The 23,442-nt window shown below is 45.3% G+C and overlaps 1 long non-coding RNA gene across 1 annotated transcript; it reads right to left on the bottom strand.

The window, feature by feature from the left end:
• Positions 1 to 18,586: 18,586 nt before the first annotated feature.
• Positions 18,587 to 22,026, bottom strand: LOC119448437 (uncharacterized). Its single transcript, XR_005191110.2, has 2 exons — positions 21,933 to 22,026; positions 18,587 to 19,962 (listed from the first exon to the last, which is right to left on the bottom strand). It is a non-coding gene; the product is annotated as an uncharacterized LOC119448437 (long non-coding RNA).
• Positions 22,027 to 23,442: the final 1,416 nt, after the last annotated feature.

The raw sequence follows: 23,442 nt of genomic DNA, 5'->3' as shown, positions 1-23,442 counted from the left end.
TATCTGTGCAATCGGACAATATGCCTCTGCCGACCCCAAGGGAAGTCGTAAGTGCCGACCTCGCTGTTTTCATAGACGGACACCCAGTAACCGCGTTAGTAGATACTGGGGCCGATTTCTCAATAATTAGCCAGAAACTCTCCGATAACCTTAATAAAGTCAAGACGTCATGGACTGGTCCCCACATAAGAACGGCGGGAGGTCAATTGATGATCCCTACAGGCAAATGCACAGCCAGAATTGATATTGGTAACTCGACGTTTGTTGCAACTTTCGTTATATTGCTGGAGTGCTGCAGAGACGTGATACTGGGAATGGATTTTCTGCACGAATACGGCGCTATTATAAACATTCCGGACAGGTCGGTCACGTTTTGGATGAATGCAGATTTGGCCGTACCCTGTGTCGATCAGCGACGTGAGCATTTACGTATCTTCGAAGACGATGTGACCATCCCTCCGCACTCAAGCGCTCTTGTGCCTGTAACATGCGACTCGCCAAGGTGCTCCAGCATGATCGCCGAACAAATTCCTGGTCTGCTGTTTAGTCATGGCGTATCAGTTGCAAGAGGTGTAGTTGACATCACTCGCGGACAGACGGACGTCCTACTAACAAACTTTAGTCCTGAACGCCGGCATCTTACAAGAGGTATGGCAGTCGCGTACGTGGAAGAGCTGAATGAGGTTACCGACTGCATGACTGTTGAACAAGACGATTCCCCCGGTCTGCCGAACGTGCCTCTATCCGTTGATGTCGGCCCAAGTTTGCTACCTAAACAGAAAGAAAGACTCCTCGAGCTTATTGATGAGTTTCGGAACTGTTTCTCTTCGACGTCCAAAGTTGGCCAGACGCCACTGACCAAACATCGAATTATTACAGACGAAACGGCCAGACCGATACGGCAAAACCCATACCGGGTGGCAGCACGAGAACGCGAAGCGATAGAAAACCAGGTACAGAAAATGCTCCAAGATGACATTATCCAGCCGTCGAAAAGTCCTTGGGCATCCCCGGTAGTGTTAGTCAAGAAGAAGGATGGCAGCTTGCGCTTCTGCGTCGACTACCGCAAACTCAACCAGGTCACTAAGAAGGACGTTTACCCGCTACCCCGCATAGACGATTCTCTTGATAGACTACGGCATGCACGCTATTTCTCGTCGATGGATCTAAGGAGCGGCTATTGGCAAATAGAAGTAGATGAAAGAGACCGCGAGAAAACAGCATTCGTGACACCTGATGGCCTCTATGAATTTAGGGTACTTCCCTTCGGCTTGTGCTCCGCGCCGGCAACATTTCAGCGGCTAATGGACACCGTTTTATCAGGACTCAAGTGGCAAACGTGCTTAGTATATCTAGACGATGTGATTGTATTCTCTGCGACATTTGACGAGCACTTGAGGCGACTACGTGCTGTTTTTCAAGCCATACGGTCCGCCGGTCTCACGCTTAAGCCGGAAAAATGCCATTTTGGCTTCGAAGAGCTTCTTTTTCTAGGCCATGTTGTCAGTAATGATGGGGTACGGCCTGATTCGGAAAAGATAGCTGCCGTTGAACATTTTCCTGTGCCATCCGACAAAAAGGCAGTGAGACGCTTTTTAGGCTTATGCGCATATTACCGGCGTTTTATTCAGAACTTTTCACGCATTGCGTCGCCGTTGACACGCCTCACCAGAGAAGACGTAGCATTCGTATGGGATGAAGATCAGCAGAAAGCATTCGACGAGCTACGGCAACGCCTTCAAAATCCACCGGTCCTGGGACACTTCGATGAAGACGCCCCGACAGCAGTTCACACCGATGCCAGCAATATCGGCTTAGGAGCTGTACTTGTGCAGTGACAATATATCATATATTGACAATATATATATATATATATATATATATATATATATATATATATATATATATATACGCTGCCGTCTCTGAGAATTCGTTCGGACGTTCTCGACAAAGAAAAAAAAGTTAATCCTCTTTTCTCGGTCGTCGAATTGCTTTTGTAATATATATCGCCGCGTGTCATCCGACGGTCCCCTCTTTGAAGCGGATTGTTTTCCAGGAAAATATCCCGTTCGATCGCGTCTGTGTGGTGCGGGATACAGCGCGACAATTGTGGCGCCCATATGTTGCGTGTTATGTGGTCAACAAACGGTATCAAAACTAAATTAGGGTTTGAGTGTGCGGTGTATACGATGCCTCGAGAAACGTTCAGGGACAAGTCATAACAAATGCAGTTGTTTGTGCGCCGTAATAACAGCAAACACCCTTAAGGGTGTTTGCTTGTCACTTGGGGAACAGCCGTACCGTTAGGGCCTTACAGAAATTTATAGAGGACGACAACCTAGCTCTCGCTAGACGTGCGATGACAAAAGACGTATAGTTGAAAACTATGTAATAATCCTGACAGCCTTGGGTGCACAGAAATATCCGACAGGAGAATTTCAGAGGGATAGATATGAAACTTTATTTAATGCACTTTTAATGTCGTCTGTTACAGCTGTCATCATTTTTACTTGCAAGAAAAAGTCGTCAAACAAGATGCCATCATTGGTTCCCACCCGCAATTTGATCGTACCCCTTAAACGTGAGGTTGTTGGCCATGCGACAACCGAACACCCTTCATACACCCATAGAGGTGTAAAAATGTTTAGAGTGTGCTCCTTGCCCGCTGTCAGTTGATAACTTATACGGTGCTTTACCGCCACAGCAGTAATCTGCTTCTGGCCCGAATTTCCTAAGTGAATATGAACGACAAAACAACGGGTAAAAAAAAAATCCCACCAGATTTTTCGCACTGATTATATTGAGGGGGCCCTTCACTATAGCCATAACACTATAGTGACGGGGTGAAAGCCGCCCATGCAGAACCTGTGTAATAGGGCACCTCACCGTCTGGGTTACACGGCGGCCGCGCAAAAGCGCTGGGTTCATGATTGTGGGATCCTGGGTTCGAATCGCGTATCCGGCGAATATTAGTGAAACGTTCTGCATTAATAGTTTCGTGGTGTGACTTCTGCAGTACTTGTTATTTTGTTCTAGCCCAGGGGGAGAGCGGTGTGGGGGCCTTAGGTACACCAATAATTAATGATGTGTTGTTAAGTTGTTACTGTGCGCCCTAGTGAGACGGGCCCCGAGCATTCACTAGCGAAACTGTGTGGACATAACATAGGATGAAATAAAAAGGTGGCCCCCTCACTTATAGCAACTATGCACTGAGGGGGCCCTTTGTAATAACAGACTATATTTGTTTGCGAGCATAACAGCCGAAGTTGTTTACTTGTGGTTAGACATTAGGTTCTTGAGCGGCGTATGTATCTGCTCCAGCCATTTTCACTGCGTTATTTAAGTGGTAATTGCTACTGCTGTGGTGCCAATGCGGTGTTAGTTGATGTCGTAATATTACATAACTGTTTTGATTTCTGTGGGCTTTCATTCTATAGGAGTTATACTTCTTTATTTTACTGTAGTAGGACCGGCTCTACATTTCACTTTGTTCCTTTTCAGTTCTGTACTTTCTGCGTCGCGATATTTTCAATGTATTGCTCACCCCTGCCTAAAGTCTGGCATTCAGACTGGCAGTATTTTGTTAAATAAAATAAATAAATAAATAAATATGACGGGCCCCCTCACCGTAATGAGTGCCTACTAGAGTTTTAGGCAATGAATCTAAGGTATTTCTCATCAACTGCCAGGAACTCTAGACTTCTCGATTCACAATCAGAATGGAGCGAAGTTTGGGCACGCGCAGATAATCACATATTCGCATCGTTGGACAAATCTCGCCCGTATGCACAGATTACTTGAATACCATTTTTGTGCCGCCCAAGCCAGGTTATATGCATTAGGCAGCGGGCTCTAAAGATAAGAGCGAAAAGGCCAAGCCAGCGTGACATTACGCGTGGACATCTGGGAAATACCGGGGAGATGTGTGTGGCACAAACTCGACAAATTACGTAATTAGCATCGCTGACGCTTACATTCCCGAAATGAGTTTTGTTGTTCGTTTTTGTCGGTGTTGGATATTTCCAGAGAAACATTATGTTGAAGTGTGTTCGAGTAGTCTAATTTCCGGTCAATCGAGCACGAATATTTGTGAGATGTGACCTCAAAATATTGAATTCAATGTCAAATATTTCCTTATTTCCAAAGAAAGTGAAAAATAGAGTTACTCGCGCAGCCCGTTTTGTGACAGATACTTGGCGTTTTATTTTATCGTTACCAAAAATTTTAAAGATCACCTGTGCCATGTAGCACAAGTCTACCTCTTGAGCTAGATTACTCTCAGAGGCAGACATTATTCGCAGAAAGAAAGAAAGAAGAAAAAATCGAGTGAATAGCTGACTAATTAGCAAATTTTTCGCTAAATAATTTTGAACAAATTACCTTATGCCACATATTGCAATTTACGAATTGTAGCCGCTGGTTTTTAAAGTCATATCCACTTGGAATGAATTCTGAGGATGACACCAGTTTCGAGTTAGGCGTTGGCAAAGTTTGGATGAAATGCGTTGATGATCCAGTGTCTTTTGAGCTTCGGTGCATTGAAAGGCGTTTAGTTAAAAGGAGGGAACGGAACAACACTGCATTAGACGGCAAGTTTGACTGCGCAAGATGCCACGTGTTGGGCCGGCACATCGAGGGCGAAGAGCTTCACGGGGTGTTCGCTTCGTCAAGGCTGCCGGCGGAACGTAATGAACCCGTGTAGTTAATTCCCTTGCTTCATGGCATCGAAGTCTTTCCTTTGCGCCGTTGTGTAGTTTGGAGCTATTACGCAACTCTGGAGCCTTTTATGCGGGGCTTTGTGCGTCGTGTAGAGTCTGAGGACGGCGTCGTCTGGTGTGCGTATTTCGAAGGATACAGCAAGCGACGCTGAGGCGACCTAAGATGACGTGCTTCGTGTATAGTTTTGTTTTTCTTTTTTTTTATCTGGACCAAATTTCCTTTTAAAAATGTCTGTAGAGGGTAGTAGAAATCTAAACCCGATGAGGCGGCCATTACTCCTACGAGAAATATAAATACCGAAATAAATAAATACCGCAGTTGCACTAATCACCTTTTAATCACCACTAATTGCACTAATCACCACTTTACTGCCCATATTTGTATCTACGAACTGTAGGCAGTGAATTTGCAAGGAATATCGACATGTAACAAATTTTCACGATGGCACTGGTTTCGAGATATGCGCCATCAACCTTTTTCTTTTTTTTTAAAGAAGACATTGTTTTATCCATTGAAGCACAAAGGTAACTTGGACGCTAATGCATTTTGACGGACCCTTTGAATATTATCTCGAAACTGGCGTAGTTCTGGGACTTCGTTCCAAGTGGATACGCCCACAAACTCACCGGCTACAACTCTTAAATTTAAATACGCCCTGCAAATATATAACCTAAAAAGTAAGTTTGTCTAGTTATGCTATATATTAAAATAAGCATTTTAATTACGTGTAGAAGTAATGGCCACCTCATCGAGTAATGTATGTCAGTGATTGAAATTGTGGTATGTGCCGCAAGGCAATTTTTTTTAAAGTTTCATGCAGCCGAAAAAAAAAAGAATAAGGAAGGTCTCTGGTATATAGACGGCTTCGCCCGCGTGACAACAGCAGTGAGCCTGTGGCCCCAAGAAACTTCCAGTCGCGTTCCTTATCAATCCACTACGGGGCAACCAAAAGCGTGTTTTTAAGTATTTTAGAAGTATGGAAACTCTCTTTTTTACGTTTTAAGATAAGAGTAATGCGCGTAATCCCTAAATAGTTTTTGCATAACGTACGGCAAATTTCAGTTGTAAAATTGTGATTATGTACTGGGCAAAGGTATTGAAAACCTGTGGCCGCTCTTCTTTGCCCACACTCCTGCTGCTCGCCGTTGTCTTTTTTGCCCACTAAATTTAGTAGGCTATGTCAGTGGGCAGAACCTTAATCCGTCCAGTGCCTATGTTTGTAAACAGCGAAGTGGCAGAGGTTGTTCTTTACACGATGGCGCACACCAACAGTGAGTTTGTTCCATTGCTTCACGCCCTTCAGCCTCGAACTAAGCATTTCCTTCATCAACATCATCATCATCAGCCTATATTTATGTCCACTGTAGGACGAAGGCCTCTCCGTGCGATCTCCAATTACCCCTGTCGTGTGCTAGCTGATTCTAACTTGCGCCTGCAAATTTCCTAACTTCATCGCCCCACCTAGTTTTCTGCCGTCCTCGACCGCGCTTCTCTTCTCTCGGTATACATTCTGTAACCCTAATGGTCCACCGGTTATCCGTCCTACCCATTACATGGCCTGCCCAGCTACATTTTTTTCTCAATGTCAATTACAGTATCGGCTATCCCGTTTGCTCTCTGATCCACACCGCTCTCTTCCTGTCTCTTAACGTTAGGACCTAACATTTTTCGTTCCATCGGTCTTTGTGCGGTCTTTAACCTGTTCTCGAGCTTCTTTGTTAACCTCCAAGTTTCTGCCCCCATATGTTAGCACCGGTCGAACGCAATGATTGTACACATTTCTTTTAAACGACAGTGGTAAGCTCCCAGTCAGGATTTGGCAATGCCTGCCGTATGCACTCCTTTACAGTGATCCTATAGAGTCTGTAAAGGAGCATTTCCTTGCACCTGAACAAATCCTCCCACGCCTCTTGGCACACATATTCACCCCGTTACTCGGCGAAGAAATCTCGCGACGAAATCTCACGATCATATCTGGCGTCGTGTAACACCCACGGGTGTCCTCGCCTCGGCAAGCCACGGCGACGCCGTCGGCCAAGAAGCGAGCGACCTTTGCTCTTGAAAGCCACTCACGCAAACGCTCGTTTCCGCCCCGTCGCGCTAGTTGAGTGCAGCACCGTAGAAACTGTGGCGGTCGCCATCTATCCACGAAGGCGATGCACAGAGCTGTTCTTCCGCACGTAAAGATGCTTGCCGGCTAGCCTGCGCACGAGTCGCCGTTATATCATCAACTGATAATTAGTTTTAGCGCGTACGTATAATGATTGCCCTTTACGGGATACCAAGCTATTGGCGGCGTAAACTGGCTATGATGATGGCTGTTATTGGCGTCCCCCTTGAAACGAGGCGGTGAGAAATGGTCACCTATAGCCTGCTTGATCTAATAAGATTTTACAACACTTATCGTATTCTAGCATTTTGACAGTTTTTTCTCCATCTTTTATTTCTTCATTAAAACCACTAGCTCTATATTTCACATATACCTATGTATGCGACTACTCTGGTTCTATCGATCTCTTTCCTGCCTCCCCCCCCCCCCTCCCCCACGGATAGTCCATTCGTCTGTTGCTTATGTCGAATGCTCACCATATAACGCATCCGCCCGCTTTGAATCCAAGCGATTCTGGAAGGGAAGCAGCCGTTTTGATCTTGTGGCACAGAGTTTAATCAGAGTGGTCAAATAGCTATTATTGCAGTAACCAAACATGCTCTACTTAGCTGCTGGTGTGAATCGTCAGAAGCGACGCAATTATCAGCTTCCTGTCCTTAAAACAACAACAACAACAAAAAAAAGCACATTTTCTTTCGGCGAGAACACTCACGTAACACAAAAACCTGTAAACGCGTTGCTGTGGGACAAAGTGTCTGAAGGACCTACGATATTGTAACCAGTCTATTCGAATGCCACGGCTTTTCGCGCTTCATTCGGGAGGGCGGCGCACCGCCTACTTCATCACCACGGTCGGCCGGTCGTAAACGGGGCACAATAAGCAAGTAATAGAATCGAGCGAAAGGAATCCTTACATCACGGCCCCCAAGATGTCACTACCAGCGTTGTCACTGCCGTCCGCGTCTCCGGCAACCCAGAATTTTAAGCGAAGCTTTATATAGGCTCACAAGTGTCGGCGGTGGTGGCGGTGGTGTCACGCTGAAAAGTGGGCCGATCCTGGCGATAGTGCAGAAAGGGTCCAAGCTTAATGGCACATACCAGGGACAAAAAAGAAAAAGTGAAACAGAGAAAGGGAGAGACAGAGAGAAAGCAAGAAAGAGAGAAAGAGAAAGGAAGGAAGAAAAAAGAGAGAGAGGAAGACACACACAGAGAGAAAGAAATAAAGAGAGAGAAAGAAAGAAAGAAAATCACCACGAAGGTCAGATACACACACTAGAAGCTTCGCTTACCAAGGTAGATTACCTACCTTGGTAAGCGATTAGCTTACCAAGGTAAGCTAGCAAGGTTAGATTAGCTTCGCTTACCAAGGAGACAAGGTAGCCCCACAAGCGCCACTGTGCGCTAGTGGTCATCCAGCAATAACCGTAGGCAACGTTCTCCTTCGAGAATTGCCGAGATTCAAAGCGGATGGAAGCATCAACTGGTCAGCGGTCGTGATAAACAAATGACGTTTGCCGTATCTTTGGGGAAAAAAGTCAGGGAAGAGATTGATAGAGCTGGTGTCGTTACAGGCATGAAGGTATAGGTTTTACAGGCATATGAAGGTATAGGTTTTAATGAAGCGAAACAGATCAGAAAGAGATAGCTGAAATGATAGACTGCAATCGATTAAGTAATGCGCATTAGCTTAAGCAGGCTAGATGACTATTTGTCGTCGTACGGTTTCGAAGGGGATGCCAGTAGAAATCGTTGTCATCGTCATCATCCTGCTCATCTTTTCCTCCGGTGTTTCGTTGTTCCGTAAATTGTAATTCGCAGTCAGGAAACGAGCAGAAAACTTTGAGTCGGGTGGTAAGCCGTTTTATCATGAGAAACCGTGCTCGCGCGTGCATACACCCACAAAAATTTTAGCAGGTCCATGCAGGTATACTAGTAGGGAACCCACTAGAGGATGTTGCATCTTCGCTTCGGCGTTTATGCAAACAAACCCAGTATTTACCGTATCATACATGAGAAGGTGCTTGCTTAGTCTACGTACATGGAGACGTTGCTTCTGGCACCTAAAGTCCCGACCGCATGCATGGCGTCGGCCTTTGGCTTGAAAACGCGACGTGCAGTCGCCGACCAAGAGGCCAAAATAACGGGCTGTAGCATTGCCTGGCTACCGAGACGGGCAGGTGGCAGCAGCCGACTTCTATCTGGCGCGTATTCTGACTTAGGGCCTTCACTCACATGACGCACTTCTCACAGTCTGCAGACATGGTACGACACATAAGGTAATTATAGTGTGTAATGTATAAACATGTAAAACAAAGACAGACAGACAGACAGACAGACAGACAGACAGACAGACAGACAGACAGACAGACAGACAGACAGACAGACAGACAGACAGACAGACAGACAGACAGACAGACGGACGGACGGACGGACGGACGGACGGACCAGACGGACAGACGGACAGACGGACAGACGGACAGACAGACAGACAGACAGACAGACAGACAGACAGACAGACAGACAGACAGACAGACAGACAGACGGACGGACGGACGGACGGACGGACGGACGGACGGACGGACGGACAGACAGATAGACAGACAGATAGACATACAGATAGACAAGATAGACAGACAGATAGACAGACAGATAGACAGATAGACAGATAGATAGATAGACAGATAGATAGATAGATAGATAGATAGATAGATAGATAGATAGATAGATAGATAGATAGATAGATAGATAGATAGATAGATAGATAGATAGATAGATAGATAGATAGATGCATGCACATTGCTGCTTCATGTGTAGCATCTGCCACACTGCACGCATTTCTTCAGCGTGTGGTTCTCGCTGGCCTGGGCCAGATCCGGAGCCAAAGGCGAAACGTCCTTGGACGCCAGAGGCAAGAGAGCGAGGAGTCCGCGACGACGTCATTCTGCAGCCGCACCCGGCGAACCGGTCTCTCTTTTTATCATTATTATTTTTCGAGCGCCCCGACCACGAGAGAAGAACGTTTTCCTTTATGTGACGAGCGTGTGCGTAGCAGACATTCGCTTTCTGCTACAGAACACGGCCTGGGGCCCCGTCGTGTGCTGCGTATTTCTGCCCCGCTATATTGAAACACGACGCCCCTCAAATTACGGCGGCGCGTGCGATTTCTGTTTGAGGTTTGCCGCACCATGCATTTAGGTCTCGGCGAGCATGTCGGAAGTGGGGCGTGCGTCTAGGAGCAACCCTTGATGTTCGCACGCTTAAGATGAAGGGCATCTGCGGAACTTCTTACGAACGGCTTCTGTGTATTTTCATTTAACTGTCCGCGTGTGCATTACTACACTGAGCAGGCCACTATGTGGCATTCGGGGCTACGGCAGTGTCTATCTTCCGGGATGCTGTACGAGCTCCTTGCTGTAACTGAACAGTCGATGAGAAACGGGTATTTGATTGGGATCGTGGAATATCGAGCCTGCACGTAGTACTTGAACACGACAGGTTTTCTCCGCCGCCTCTTTAAAATGTTCCTTCGTGCGGAACGCGGCGCAATTGACACTTTACAGTGACGAATAGGGGGTATTCGAAATACCAAGTGTTAGGTATATCAACTTGCAGTAAAGCGCTATCCGCCATTTTGCCGGGAAAACACGGGAAAACGAAACTACTTCTTCGTCAGCATAGCTACACACACTGCTTCTGCTTTCACCCGTGTTCTGTGGTGTCCTCCCATTGCAGTTCGCTGCATTATCCGTAGCATGGGGTTCGTGGAAACGATGGCAACAAGCTAGGCTTGCTTTCTTTATGGTAATAGGTTTAACAAAATCAGCGTTCCACTTGTCTCAGCGTTGGATCCAGGTTGAGGCTTCGCTTGTTCGACAACTATTGATCATCACAACATTTCACCATCATGTGAACCTGCATTGTTTGAATGACTCAATCAACGCAACTCCCACTACCAATTATCGATGTTTAGAGCAAATTTGCAGGCAGGTAAGCAGTCATAAAGACGTGTTTGGCGCTGGAATAGAGTGCTCAACTACGGTCTGTGGCACACACCGGACACGAAAGCCAACGGGCTAGCGTTATCGACAAGCCTTATTGTGGGGCAGACAAAGTGGCTGTAAAAACATGGTTCACAAATCAATGTTAGAGACGTTGGATATGCGATATTTCCGTTAATATTTATCCGCACTGCGAAGCAACCAAGTATATAAAACTGTTACCTGGAACAATAATGCATTTCACGGTGCATATAGTTGTGCCGACTTCTCGAAACCGGTGCTATAGGCAAAGTTTGTATCAAAACGTAACGCTTCGACTATTGGCTGATTTCCGTTTTTAAATTACCAGATGCCCCCTAAAGTCAACAAATGAAAAGGTAATTACTAAAATCTTGATGAATAACAACCGTATTGGCGATTATATCGCGCGAATTCTGAAGCTCGCCATATTATTGCGTCCCGAATTGGCAGGGCGCATTCTTGGGCTGTTTCCATCCAGGTAGCCCCTTTCATCAGCGTCGCCCAGACGGCGACAGTGCCCGACACCGACGGTGACGGGCAAACAAGCGCCCCAAATCGGCAGTGCGCATCCTTTGGGTGCTTCCCCCGACACCCCCTTCATCAGCGGTCGCCTACCTGGCGACGCGGCCCGACACCGGTTGTGACGCGGTGACCAAGAAGCTCACTTAGAAGCCACCCTTCGTGTAAGCGAGGACCATCGCGAAGGTCACTTTCCAAACCCTGGCAAGATGACCGTCACGGAGAGCAAGAAACCAAGTCGACGACTGTCGTGGAAGGAGTGTGAACCCCCCTGTTTCCAGATTGTCTCGTCTTTGTTTCGAAGGTCGGATATCAGAGGCGGAGTTCTGCGGACAATACGACCCCTCTGATTGGCCGCATCAAGGCCATCGAATGTCCTTGTGTAGGGAACTAGGGAAGACGACTGCTTTATCAGCGGACACATTTGGTTCACTAGGTGTGTCCTGACGTGTTCTCATGTGTGCTGAGACGTGTAGCGAGTCAGACAGTCAGAGTGCTCCTACATGGCGTGGGCTTCCATATCTGGAGCCACTGTTGATATTGTAAAGTAAACCTTTTTTTTCTCTCTCTCTCTCCTACCCCCGGACGTATTCATCCCTATGGCTGAAGGATACTTGGCCAAAACGCTACCCCGAGTCCCAATAATATACTAATAAAATTGTAAACTAGAAAGTCGTCGCTGAAACACGCCGTATGTGCTTGGTTTCAAGCGGCGTAACAAGCCTCATTCATCTAGCTCATTCGCATATGGGAAGTGAATTCCTTTAAGAATTCTCGGAAGCCGCCTCGTCGCAATAAATTTATACCAAGCGGCAATAATTCGTTTTACTGCCTTCTTTTTATGCGAGAAGAGCTATCCGGGACTTCGAACACGATTGCATTTCTTATGCACATTGCACGAGCCTCGATCTAGCCTGCAAGCTGGTCGCGGCGGGATCAAAGCCGTGCGATATATACGATATCGCGGCGACAAAGCAGCGATCATTTCACCGAGAACTCGCGAGTTGGCGATCCTGTTTCATCTTACGCTCAAGTGCTGCTATGCATCGTGGCTTCCACCTTTTTTTTTTTTTTCGGAATGTGTTTTCCGGCTGATATTGACCCAGAAGCTTCCGCCGTTTCAACTTCACTCTCCGATGCTTTTCGATGGTTTATGTGGGCAGGCTTAGCATCGTGCGGTGGATAGCTCGCTATAGCTACGTGCTTGAGTGCTGCTTCGCATCGCTGCGCGTGTTGCCTTGTTCACCCGTGCATCGCGCTGCGCTTCTGAATGACGACGCGCTGAACGTCGTATACCTAATGCGTTTGCGCTTCATAAGCTTTCCTGAAAGGGTACGCTTGGGCTAGGAAATTGCCGGCGATTCCCGCAAGAATATAAGAGATACGCCTGTAGCCATCGACCAGTAGGATGAAGTAGGAGTACAACTCATGCGGATGTCGATATATAACCATTGAATGATAATAAAATCTCGTAATGCTCTCGCAATGCAGTCACTGGAATTAAGCACGACCATATATGCAGGTTTTATTATTATTATTATTATTATTATTATTATTATTATTATTACTACAGTGGAACCCGGATATACCGAACCCACATATAACAAATTATTGTGTATATCGAACAATTCTGAAATGCCCTTGAAAATTTCTGTATAAAGTTTTTTATTTCATGTATCGAATTACCTATATATCGAACTTTTTTGTGATCCCCTTCAGATTCGATATATCTGCGTTCCACTATGTTATTATTATTATTATTATTATTATTATTATTATTATTATTATTATTATTATTATTATTATTATTATTATTATTATTATTATTATTCATTGTGATGAATGGGCGCTTGCTGAGATCCTTGCTTCGAAAGATACCGCGCATTCATTCTTCGCTGGTTCATTAATTTGTTCTCTCTTTCGAAATCTTTATTGTTCTTCTTTCGCCTCCAAAGTCGAACGTAAATGCTATTGCATTCGCACAAAAAGGTCCAACCCCGTCACAAGAAATCCTGGCGCCGAATTCACGAAGCTTTCCGTTCGTGAACGCCATCGGCCATTGGCCGGCCTCCTTGGGTAAAAAATAATGTCCAAGGCCACGATTGGCTGACAGCGTATCTCTTACCGGCATATTTAGCGTAAGAGCTCTTTCGTGAATACAAGCCCACTACAAACATTGGAATTCAGAGGCACTATAATTTGGAATAGCCTTACTATACTAATACTAAGACTAATGCAAGAGTAGCCCCGACCCTTTCGCTTTTCGGGCAAGTATAAAGAATTTACTCCACAAATATTCATTCATTCTATGATATTTTCTACCAAATTTTCATACAACACCTTACTGATTCCCAGCCTATATATATATATATATATATATATATATATATATATATATATATTTGATGAACTCCTTCTGTAATAATTCCATCAACTTGTCGCATCACTTATGCTTATATTGTTTAGATAACAGTGACTGTTTGATATTATGCCATATTACATGTTTATGTCTGTCCGTACTTGCGACCTTATTAATAATCTTGAAATATCCTTGTTACCCATGCTTGCAGTTTGAAGTATTTTTTTCATGGTACTAATATCGTTCGGGACCCTTTAACAAGTTTTGTTGGGTCCCGAAAAGTGTAGAAATGCAATGTACTATAATATATTTGGAAGACGCTTACGCTTCGCCTTTAAAAGTGGAACGCGATAGCGTTCAAAGATCCCTGAATGCTTATCTTGCTTCCCTGAAGCTGCAGCTTTCTTTTTTCGCCACATTCGCCTGTGCGCGCCGCCACCGTTTTACGCTACCGAGGAGGCGAGCGCCATCTGGATGGTGTTTACGCAAGTAACCTACCCGGGCACGCCGCTCTTGGTATATGTAGTACAAATGCTGGAAAAGGGGTTTGTGTTTGAGTTTCCTCGTAACAGAATTCTGTTTTCTCGTACATTCGAATTACACTCCGTCGCTATCATGTCTGTAGGTTGTATTTAAGTCGCACTTTACGATTTCTCTGACGGATATTACTTTGAGAAATTCAATTGCGCTCACTAACGCCTCTGCGCGACGTGGAGGGCATGCGTGGCCGGTGTGGCTCGCTTGATTTTCTGCGCCACGGACGCCGGCACTTACGCCAACACCGACGCCGGATTTTCTGCGACACAGGGCCCTTAAGGCTGTCGCGTTAGAAGACTGCATTAAACTCCAAACAGTTTCCACGCTCCCACGCACCGCGCTCACTGGCCTACAGGCCCACCAAAGGCAGCGTCTCTTAGCTTGCCTCGACCGCGAGTCAATAGGCTGCACGACGAGTGTTGCCTGCTGTCCTTACAGGGCATTGCGGCAGGCGGCGACCCAGCCTTTCAGTCACGACTGCGAACATCTCGCCGGGCTTGTGTGTGGGGCGTATGAAGAGGTTGGCGCACCTGGCTTTAACGAAGCCACCTATGTCTCTCTCTTCTAGCGAACGCAGCTCTCTATATGCCCGGGTGGGTGCCCGTAGTACTCAAACGCTTCGTGGAAACAGGAACTACGGGGGGGGGGGGGGGGGGGGGGGGAAGGGAGTGCATATGTTAGCTTAGGGGGCGGGAGCTAGGCCTTCTTAGGTCTTTTCCATTTAGTTCTTCTTTCTTTAAATTTATTCTTGTTATATTCCTCCGGCGGGCGTCGTAATAAAGGCGGCCTGAAGATGCAGGCGGTGCCATGCAGGAGGCCTCTTTTCCTTGACTCTGGCTTCTATACAGGCATTTCCGCTTATTTGCCAGCAGAAAGACGGCTCAGTAGTCGTTCAGCAGCTGCACTCGAAGCCACTAGACTCTGTTGCGGTACCAGAAAGTTTTCTGTACTTATTTGTCCGCTGAAATAGAGGTTGTACAGGATTGTATGGGACCCCTTTCTGTTACAATAAGGCCAAGTGCTATTCTCTTATAGCAATAAGTAAGGGTTCACTGAGGTTTAAAACATATCGTTGTCCTATGTTTTACCTAGTTATTTAGGCTGCTTGATTTTTCCTTCTGTTGCTTCCGCAAGACGAAATATGGCGCGCTGGCCGATGAATCACTGAAAGAACACGTGGGAGCTGATCGATTGATTGATTGATGGGGTCTATTATAATAATCGCATGATAAAATTTTCTCTGTTTTTGTGGAGCATTTGTTACTTTGAATAGACTTACTGCTGAGCTGCAGAGTAATATAATGCACAATTTTTGCAAAGGAACGAACAAATTCAACACTGGGAGCTACGAGAGACGCTGTAGCACAGGAGTGCTCTTGCATTGTCCATTTGCATTCGTGAATTGGACAAATACATTTCGCATTTCAGTCGAAGTCTTTGAGGAATAGAGTGCGTCATTTGCAGCCGCTGTCGCATTAATTCAGACATGAACCCATACCCGTGAGAAAGATTGACCGCAGAGAAGGAGATAATACCCTCAGCCGCAAGAAATGAAGAAAAAAAACGCGAAAAAGAAATAGATTAGTTGGCATCAGAACAATTGAATGAGATTTGACGTAGTGCACAATCAATAGGGACAAAAGTGTGCCACCATCGGCACCTCTGTAACAGCGCAACCTTCCGTACGCATTCATGAAATTATCGTGCTAATTTCCGAATCGAAGCCATGATGACATGATGGTGACAATTTCCTAACCGTCGTTGACGTGTACTTTCTTGCTCAACGCGGCTGCAAAGCTTTGACACAAAGTGCGCAGCATTAACTGATGCACGCTGAAAAAAAACAAAAAATGGAATAAAGATGCCGTAACCGGAATGAAAGAGGAACATAATTTAATAAAAGATGGTGGCGTCTGCCTCGTTAGATGCCTGACATGCAACTTACGATGATTAGTGTTTAAAATGTTACAAAAACTTAACTTAGGAACAAGAAGGAAAACTAATCACCATAAATTGAATATTCGACAGACAAAACCGAGTACGAATTGAAGAACAAGGACTATTCGGTCCGACTTCGAAATTTCGAATACAAACACAAATGTTGAATGCAAAGAAAATATTGCGGATTCTGTACTAATCTACATGTCTCATTACTAATGAGACATCTGCACATCTTGACATCAGAAATTTTAGTAATGAGCTATAGATGTCTCATTACTAACAAGACATGTATAGCTTATTACTAAAATTCGCATTGTTTCCTCACAGTCAACATTTTCTTCACCTTTTTCATGTCGGGTGCCGGAACAAATAAGGAAAAGAAATTGTTGCAGCTAAATCTCTTAGGGGTCTCCTTGAATCTGGCTCTGAAAAAAAATTGAAAATCGCTAGCTCAACTTTACGCTTAAAAAAAGCCAATTCTTGGCAGCAGATAGGTTAATGCGATTGGCATTCAAATAGCGATGCAAATGCAATTTGGTGACGGGAAATTCGTTATTTGTTTCGTTTTTACAGAGCTTACGTTGTCTGTTAGGGCACATGCCTATAGTGTCCCAAGCTCGTAGAGAACTTGTGACACTCGGAAGAGTGGCGTACATACGCTATATATATATATATATATATATATATATATTGGCCATGAATGCTACGCGCATTAAAAAGCACTAGATTGACGAGAAGGGTTCAGTTGTTGTTTCAACGGAAGTGAAACGCGAGCGTTTTTGTTGGCACAAGTGCTCGTGCTCGAGCGCCGCCTCCTTTGTATCGCAACACGACAGACAAAGTGTATCAACGTGTAGCGTTTTAGAGCAGCCCTTTCCACAGATGGGTTCGCGCGTGGCTGGGATGAACGCACTGGCGTCTTGTTCGCGAGCGCTGTCACGGAGTGGGACGACATTTACGAGGCCACCCTCAAGATCGAAAGCAATACTTTCGAGCTGTGACAGGCGCTGCGAAATATAGTTTGAAGTGTGAGTTCATTCATACACAAAACATAAATGCATAAATATAGTATACAGACGAGGGTCCTAAAGTATTAATACTGGAAACGGGACTTGAATTTACGACAGGAAATTTTTATATCGGCCAACAGTCCCCGATTATTCGCCTCGTAGCTATGAAAATTGAGAGCTTTAGCCTACTCGCCATCTTGTGAATATATTGCACCTTGAATTACCATCGCAACTGCACCACACTCTATGCTTAGCTGCTGTTGTAAAGGCGTTTCCGCCAACTATCGTTAACGTGTGTGCTGCCTTTCTTTTTTTGTTTCCCCTTCGGTGAAGACACTATTCCGTATGCTATTCCCATTTTCGCAAATAATACTGGAACACTTGGTGATAGCAACATCTCAATCGCGGTGCTTCGCTGAGTCACAACGCGTTAAGAACGTTTTCTTAATGACACGGTTGTTCTCGCCGGAAGCGAAAAAGAAATGTCACTTTGTACCATTGGTTTTTGCTGGCGTTGTCGTTAAACCAGCAGCTCAGCTTTTATTTCTTTGTTAAATTGTGTCGCCATCTGACGGCACCAATTAAACTATAAGTTTAATTTGGTGCCGTCAGATGGCGACACAATGGTTCCGCGCCACTTTATCCGCGCCTCTTGTAATGTGTAAACGGTTATTGTGCACGGGCAGGTAATCCATGCTCGTGCAACTTGAACGAGTTTCAGCGGCGTGGTGATTGATAACACGTCGAAATAGTCGAAATAGAGGGATGGCGGCGTTTTTAGACGTGTATCTTACCTCTCGCCACCGGAGCTGTTGCCGTCAGCTATGCATCCGGTGTTCCGTGAACGGTGGGGGAGTTATAGTTTGACCGTAAACCTATAACCCTTTGTGGAACACCGCGATATTGCGGACACGCGGCCGTCGGTATAAAACGCTTATTGCGACAGCTAGTGGCGCTCGACTTAATCGCAGATGAGACTCATCCATCATTGTAGCGAACAGTCATCTTATACTTCGTTGCGGGTGTATATTGCTGGTAGTTACAAATACGTTAACATGGAACTTTTTTTTTGTACTTCCAGAGCACCCGCGTAACAGAAAACGCGTCCGATAACGCAATGTGCTCGATCAAAATGTCGTCAGCTGTCGCTACGAGCGTTGATTGTAGTAATAAATGCAAAAAATAAAATACCATGTATATTGACAATATAAACCTCTTAGTTCTGTATGGGAATGGAAGATTAGTGCGGCGATGTAACGGGCTGGAAATATTGACGCTCAAGATGGTGGTTGAGGTTGACTACGTCTCGTGGTTCGACGGAGATGGCAGATTGTTTGTTGTTTGGCGACGTAATGAAAAAGGGATCGAAGGATACGTGAGCGAGGTATAATAAATGTAATAATAAAGGAATCGACGAGCGTCACGTTTACTCGCAAACGACCTGCGGTTGTGCAAGGAAATGCTTCAAGGCATCGCCGTAACCAAGAGATCTTATGGTAGAAGGTATGATAGGTAGAATCAGAAGAACTGACTCGAAAACAGAATTATCGAGTAAGAAATTTAAATCACAGCTCAAGGAGACAAATAAAGAGCATGATTTGTCAAGAAGATGATTCTTATCGTTGAAAAGTGATGGCCGTGCTTTTGTGTTTCTTTTTAATTTCGCGCCAAAAACGGCCAGCACTGCTACTTCAGTGGGACGTCACCGGTTTCAAGGCCATTTATTCGTACTCAGGGACGTTTTCGCAAAGCAAAAGTTATCGAAACTTGCTAGTTATTACAGTTATCAAAACTTGCTAGTTATTATTGTTTCGTCCTTATAAATATAGTGACACGTAGTCCTTCCTGAACGATAAACGGTTTGACTATGGACCAACGTAGACGCTGTAGAAATCCATGACGTCATGACAAGCTGGTCTGGCAACTTCAGGGTTGAGTCACCACCGGTATTTTGTTGGTGTTTTTTTCTGTCTTACCAATAAGTCTCCTCTAATGGTAAGGAGAGAGAGAGAGAGAGGCTCTGTAATGAATCCTGGAGATCCCCCGGTTGCGTATATTGAAAATCTAGAAGGCATAGCGCCTTAGCAACAACGGCTGAACGCGATTAGCTGAAACGCCGCCGGCGACGCTCTGATTTCGCACCGTAGCAACGCGCCACCATTGTTCCCTTGGTGCTTCGCGACGCAAACCCCGCGACGGATTACGTTCCTAGGCGTTAGGCGGCGTGACATACTCTCACAGCGGTGGCTAAGGGCATCGCTGCGTCGAGCGTCGTCGGCGGCGTTTCATCCAATCGCGTTCAACCGCGGTTGCTAGGCGCTGTGGCTTCTATAGTTTCGATATAGGCCCCGCGGTAAGAGTGCATCTGTTTTGATGTTTTAGAACTGTGATTCAGTAACACAGCGTAGCATTCTTTAGTGTCTCTTTTAAAGATGTGTCGAGCCCGTGACAAGCGTCGGTAAGTGTCGGGAGACGCTCTTGAAAAAGGCACCTTCCGCGCACAACACTTGACAGGTTGGGACGAATGTTCCGACAGATGGCGTGCGTGACGGTCTTCCAGCTCACGAGTGCCATCGCGAGAAAAAAAATTGTTTTAAAGTTCCTCGTGGGGCACGCTGTCAGGCAGCGTCTTGCAGGCGGGTTCGTAGACGGTGAGGCTCTTTTTGCCGCAGCTGGCCTCGTAGATCTTGTTGCACTCCTGCGGTATCCCGTTGTCGATCGCGGACTCTGGCTGCACGAGTTGGCAACCTGCAGATGCATGCGACAAGCGGCCCGTTTGTAAACAAACAAGCTTAACATTGGCAAAAAAGGAGCAAACAACTGCATGGGCACTTCTTTGATGTTCGTTACTACGAAAAACAATCTTTGGAAACGAAACTTTTTTAAAACTTGGCAGCGTCTAATTATATTGCCTACGGAGAAAATTGACACCAGTAAAGTGTGTAAACATTTCTGCAGTAAACGATTTCTTTTTTTTTTTTTTTTGGCTTGTGCGGCACGTGAGAGAAGCGTCGGTTGCACCTTTGTGACCTCAAGTTCTGGACGATCCACAATAACGAAGCGCTGTAAAACCTAATAGGAACAAACTGTGCTATGCCACTGGCGTCCAAGTTATGTGTAATAAAAGTGTATAGTTTTGCCACATTCTGTACCCGTGGTGCCGTTTTGTATTGCCATGCGTTCTCTGTCGTCGACTACATGCCATTGACGTGGGCGCATCAATAAACATGGGGTCATAGATAAACAATCGGCCATAAATAAGCAATCGTGCAGCCGTCAGTAAGCCTTCACGGTCATTGCCAACAATGTATCATTCACGATTTATGAAATGCCGCATAAAACCTGACCATCTCGTGTGAGTGCTTTCTGCACTCAATTTAACGTAGTTGCCTGTTGCTCTGCGCTCTCGTGTACGTTGTGTGCGTGTGTATACTAATGAATGAATGGGTCATTTTATGTCTCAGCTTAGGCATCTGCAATAACATGCTGGGTGTACGGTCACGTAACGATCTCCAGCGTCTACTGAACACTATCTATCTATCTATCTATCTATCTATCTATCTATCTATCTATCTATCTATCTATCTATCTATCTATCTATCTATCTATCTATCTATCTATCTATCTATCTATCTATCTATCTATCTATCTATCTATCTATCTATCTATCTATCTATCTATCTATCTAACTAACTAAGTAACGAACTAACTGCTAGTGCCCCATTGCTGTACGCGTGTAACGGGCGTTCAGTTCAAGCACGCACAGCTACTCTAAGAGTTACAACTTATGACACGTAGATTAAATCTATGAGCGACCAACTGCAAATGCATCTGTCCCTTCACTGACATTGTTGAGTACTTGGGAGCCTGCACGACCTGACAATTTGAAAGGATATCACACATAATCCCAGCGTTCCTATGTTCAAGCGCAGCGGTATGTACGCAGCCGTTTTCGAGCAGCTTTAGCCTGCATGACTTGCTTTTCCCATACCACCGAAACCGCTCTTTCGCTGAGACAGGTGTCAGACTTCCGGCCGTACGTTCACTGCGCATTGCGAACAAAGCGCACCTGCTCTCAGGACTAATACTGCAGTCTGCAAAGCAACATTGCACTGTAATTTGACAATACGTGCAATAATTTCATATCCACGTCACTGCTGTATGCAGCTACGAAGGCGCGCCGTACAGAGATGTAAAGGCAAACTGCAGCGATAGTTCACTTTGGATACATTGGCCATAAATAAAGTATATCCAGAGGAAGCCGGTGCACTGATACACATCAAGGAAAATTTAAACAAATTGGTCACCTTTATTTCGGGTCACGGAATCTGCATTAAAAATGCAATGAAATGTTATTTGCGGTAAAGGTTAGCGTAGTACTTTATTAACTAGTAATCGATTTACTGAATTGTCTACGACTAAACCTTCGCTCGAGTGCTACACTGATATACAGCTGCACTTTTTTTCCCTGCGTCATAGTTACAGATCTGCCTACTAATAATTCGTGTTTCTTCTACTTCTCCCGCCTATCTATAGCACGTCGTCGTCATTTCTTTAACAAAAGTAATACAATGCTTATTCACCAACGCCAACGCAAGCCTGGGCGTCGCAGAGTGCCTGGGTATTAGCGCCTTGGCCGAGTACGTCACTCAGAAAGAACGAAAGAGCCGCTCAGCGACCTTGCTATACTGCGTTCAGTGACTTCACACCCTACTCACCCTTGCGTCCTTTCTTCAGGGCTTCGACAAGGATCGCGCACGTTTTGTCGGGACTGATGTACATGAGCTTGCGTTCGACGCTAGGCTCACCTGAAATGAAAAAAAAAGAAAACGAGGACACATGACGTCGATGAATTCTGACCGCGACTTTTGAACCGCAGAAGTGTCTTAGCTGCTGGGGCGCTTCGCTCCATGCGCTTAAAAATTAGGTAGGCCTAACTTCGTGCATAAGAGGAAGCTTTAGCTTGGGCGCTGCCATCTAAAGCGATGAAAACGGAGATATCGGGTTTCTCAGCAACCACTGCACCAATTTTGCGGACGTTTGTTACATTTAAAAGAAAAAGGTAAAACCTAGTGACCGAAGGAAGCGAATTTCTTATTTACCACGTCATTTTCTTTCTAGCAAAAATGGTCGAAAATGTCTATATTAAAAACGAAAACTCAAGTATTAAGATTACAGCTCTATAACATAGCATTAAAGAACAGCATCACAGTTACGTTAAAATGCGCTAATATACGTGCAAATTGAATAAATTGTTTTATTATTCAGCGCTATGAAATGCACCACTAATTTGTCAGTGTGAGTTTTGCAAAACCCCCGTAAACAAGGTAATCATTTTACCTAAGCTGCAAATTCATCTTTCGAATTTGTCCACTTTAGACACTCTAAAAAATGGACTTGGCTGAACTGCGATATCTTTCTTTTTTTTTGCAGAGTTACCGATTTGTAATCTTCGTGCTTCAATTGTCTTGAAACTTACTAGTTTTCTTAAATCTTTTACAAATTTTGCGAGCCCCGAATTAAAATTATGCGCCGTAGAGTCACTAGAACCTAACGTTCTCTCTGAAATGCTAGAAATGTCATTCTAGTCGGTCCACGCGTTGTCTCACCGAAACATTTCTGCGTTTTAGATGTATTTGAATAGGCGGAATTCGAGTTGATCCCGAGCTAAAATTTCCTCTCAAAGGGGCCCTGCGACACAAATTAGACATATCGTTTTCATCGCTTCTTGCATGGGATGCGGTGATATGGCAGAGCCCGCGGTAACGCCGACAGCACATATTTCTTATTTTATTTCACCGCAGAAACCGCCTCGTGCTCCGGCCCTAGCTGCCCACAACGGCGATATTCGGCCGGATAAGGGGGGGGGGGGGGGGGGGTGACGAATGGTACATGGGACACTGACGCCAGTGTCTGTCTGTGCATTTTTATTGGCTTGACACGCCTGGTCACAGGTGACATTCATATGGTTCCAACTACGTCGCACCATTACACGCTGAATCAAATACAAATATACTTTATGCTTTACAAAACACAAAAGCATTTCTGCTTTTGAATATTTTGCCAAGAGTTGCAACGTGACACCAGCTGTGCTGTGCAACGGTTTCCACTAAGGTCCCCAGATAACGTTTTATCTAGGGACCTTAGTTTGCACCACATACCTTTCAACGAGAACGTCTCTGCGTCGCCATAATGCCCTCAGAACGTCAACCCTCGCGCAAAAGCATT

Source organism: Dermacentor silvarum, chromosome 4 (genome assembly GCF_013339745.2).
Source record: "Dermacentor silvarum isolate Dsil-2018 chromosome 4, BIME_Dsil_1.4, whole genome shotgun sequence".
Classification (NCBI taxonomy): domain Eukaryota; kingdom Metazoa; phylum Arthropoda; class Arachnida; order Ixodida; family Ixodidae; genus Dermacentor; species Dermacentor silvarum.
The sequence above is the reverse complement of the archived record's forward strand: the minus strand, read 5'-3'. Positions and strand labels throughout refer to the sequence as shown.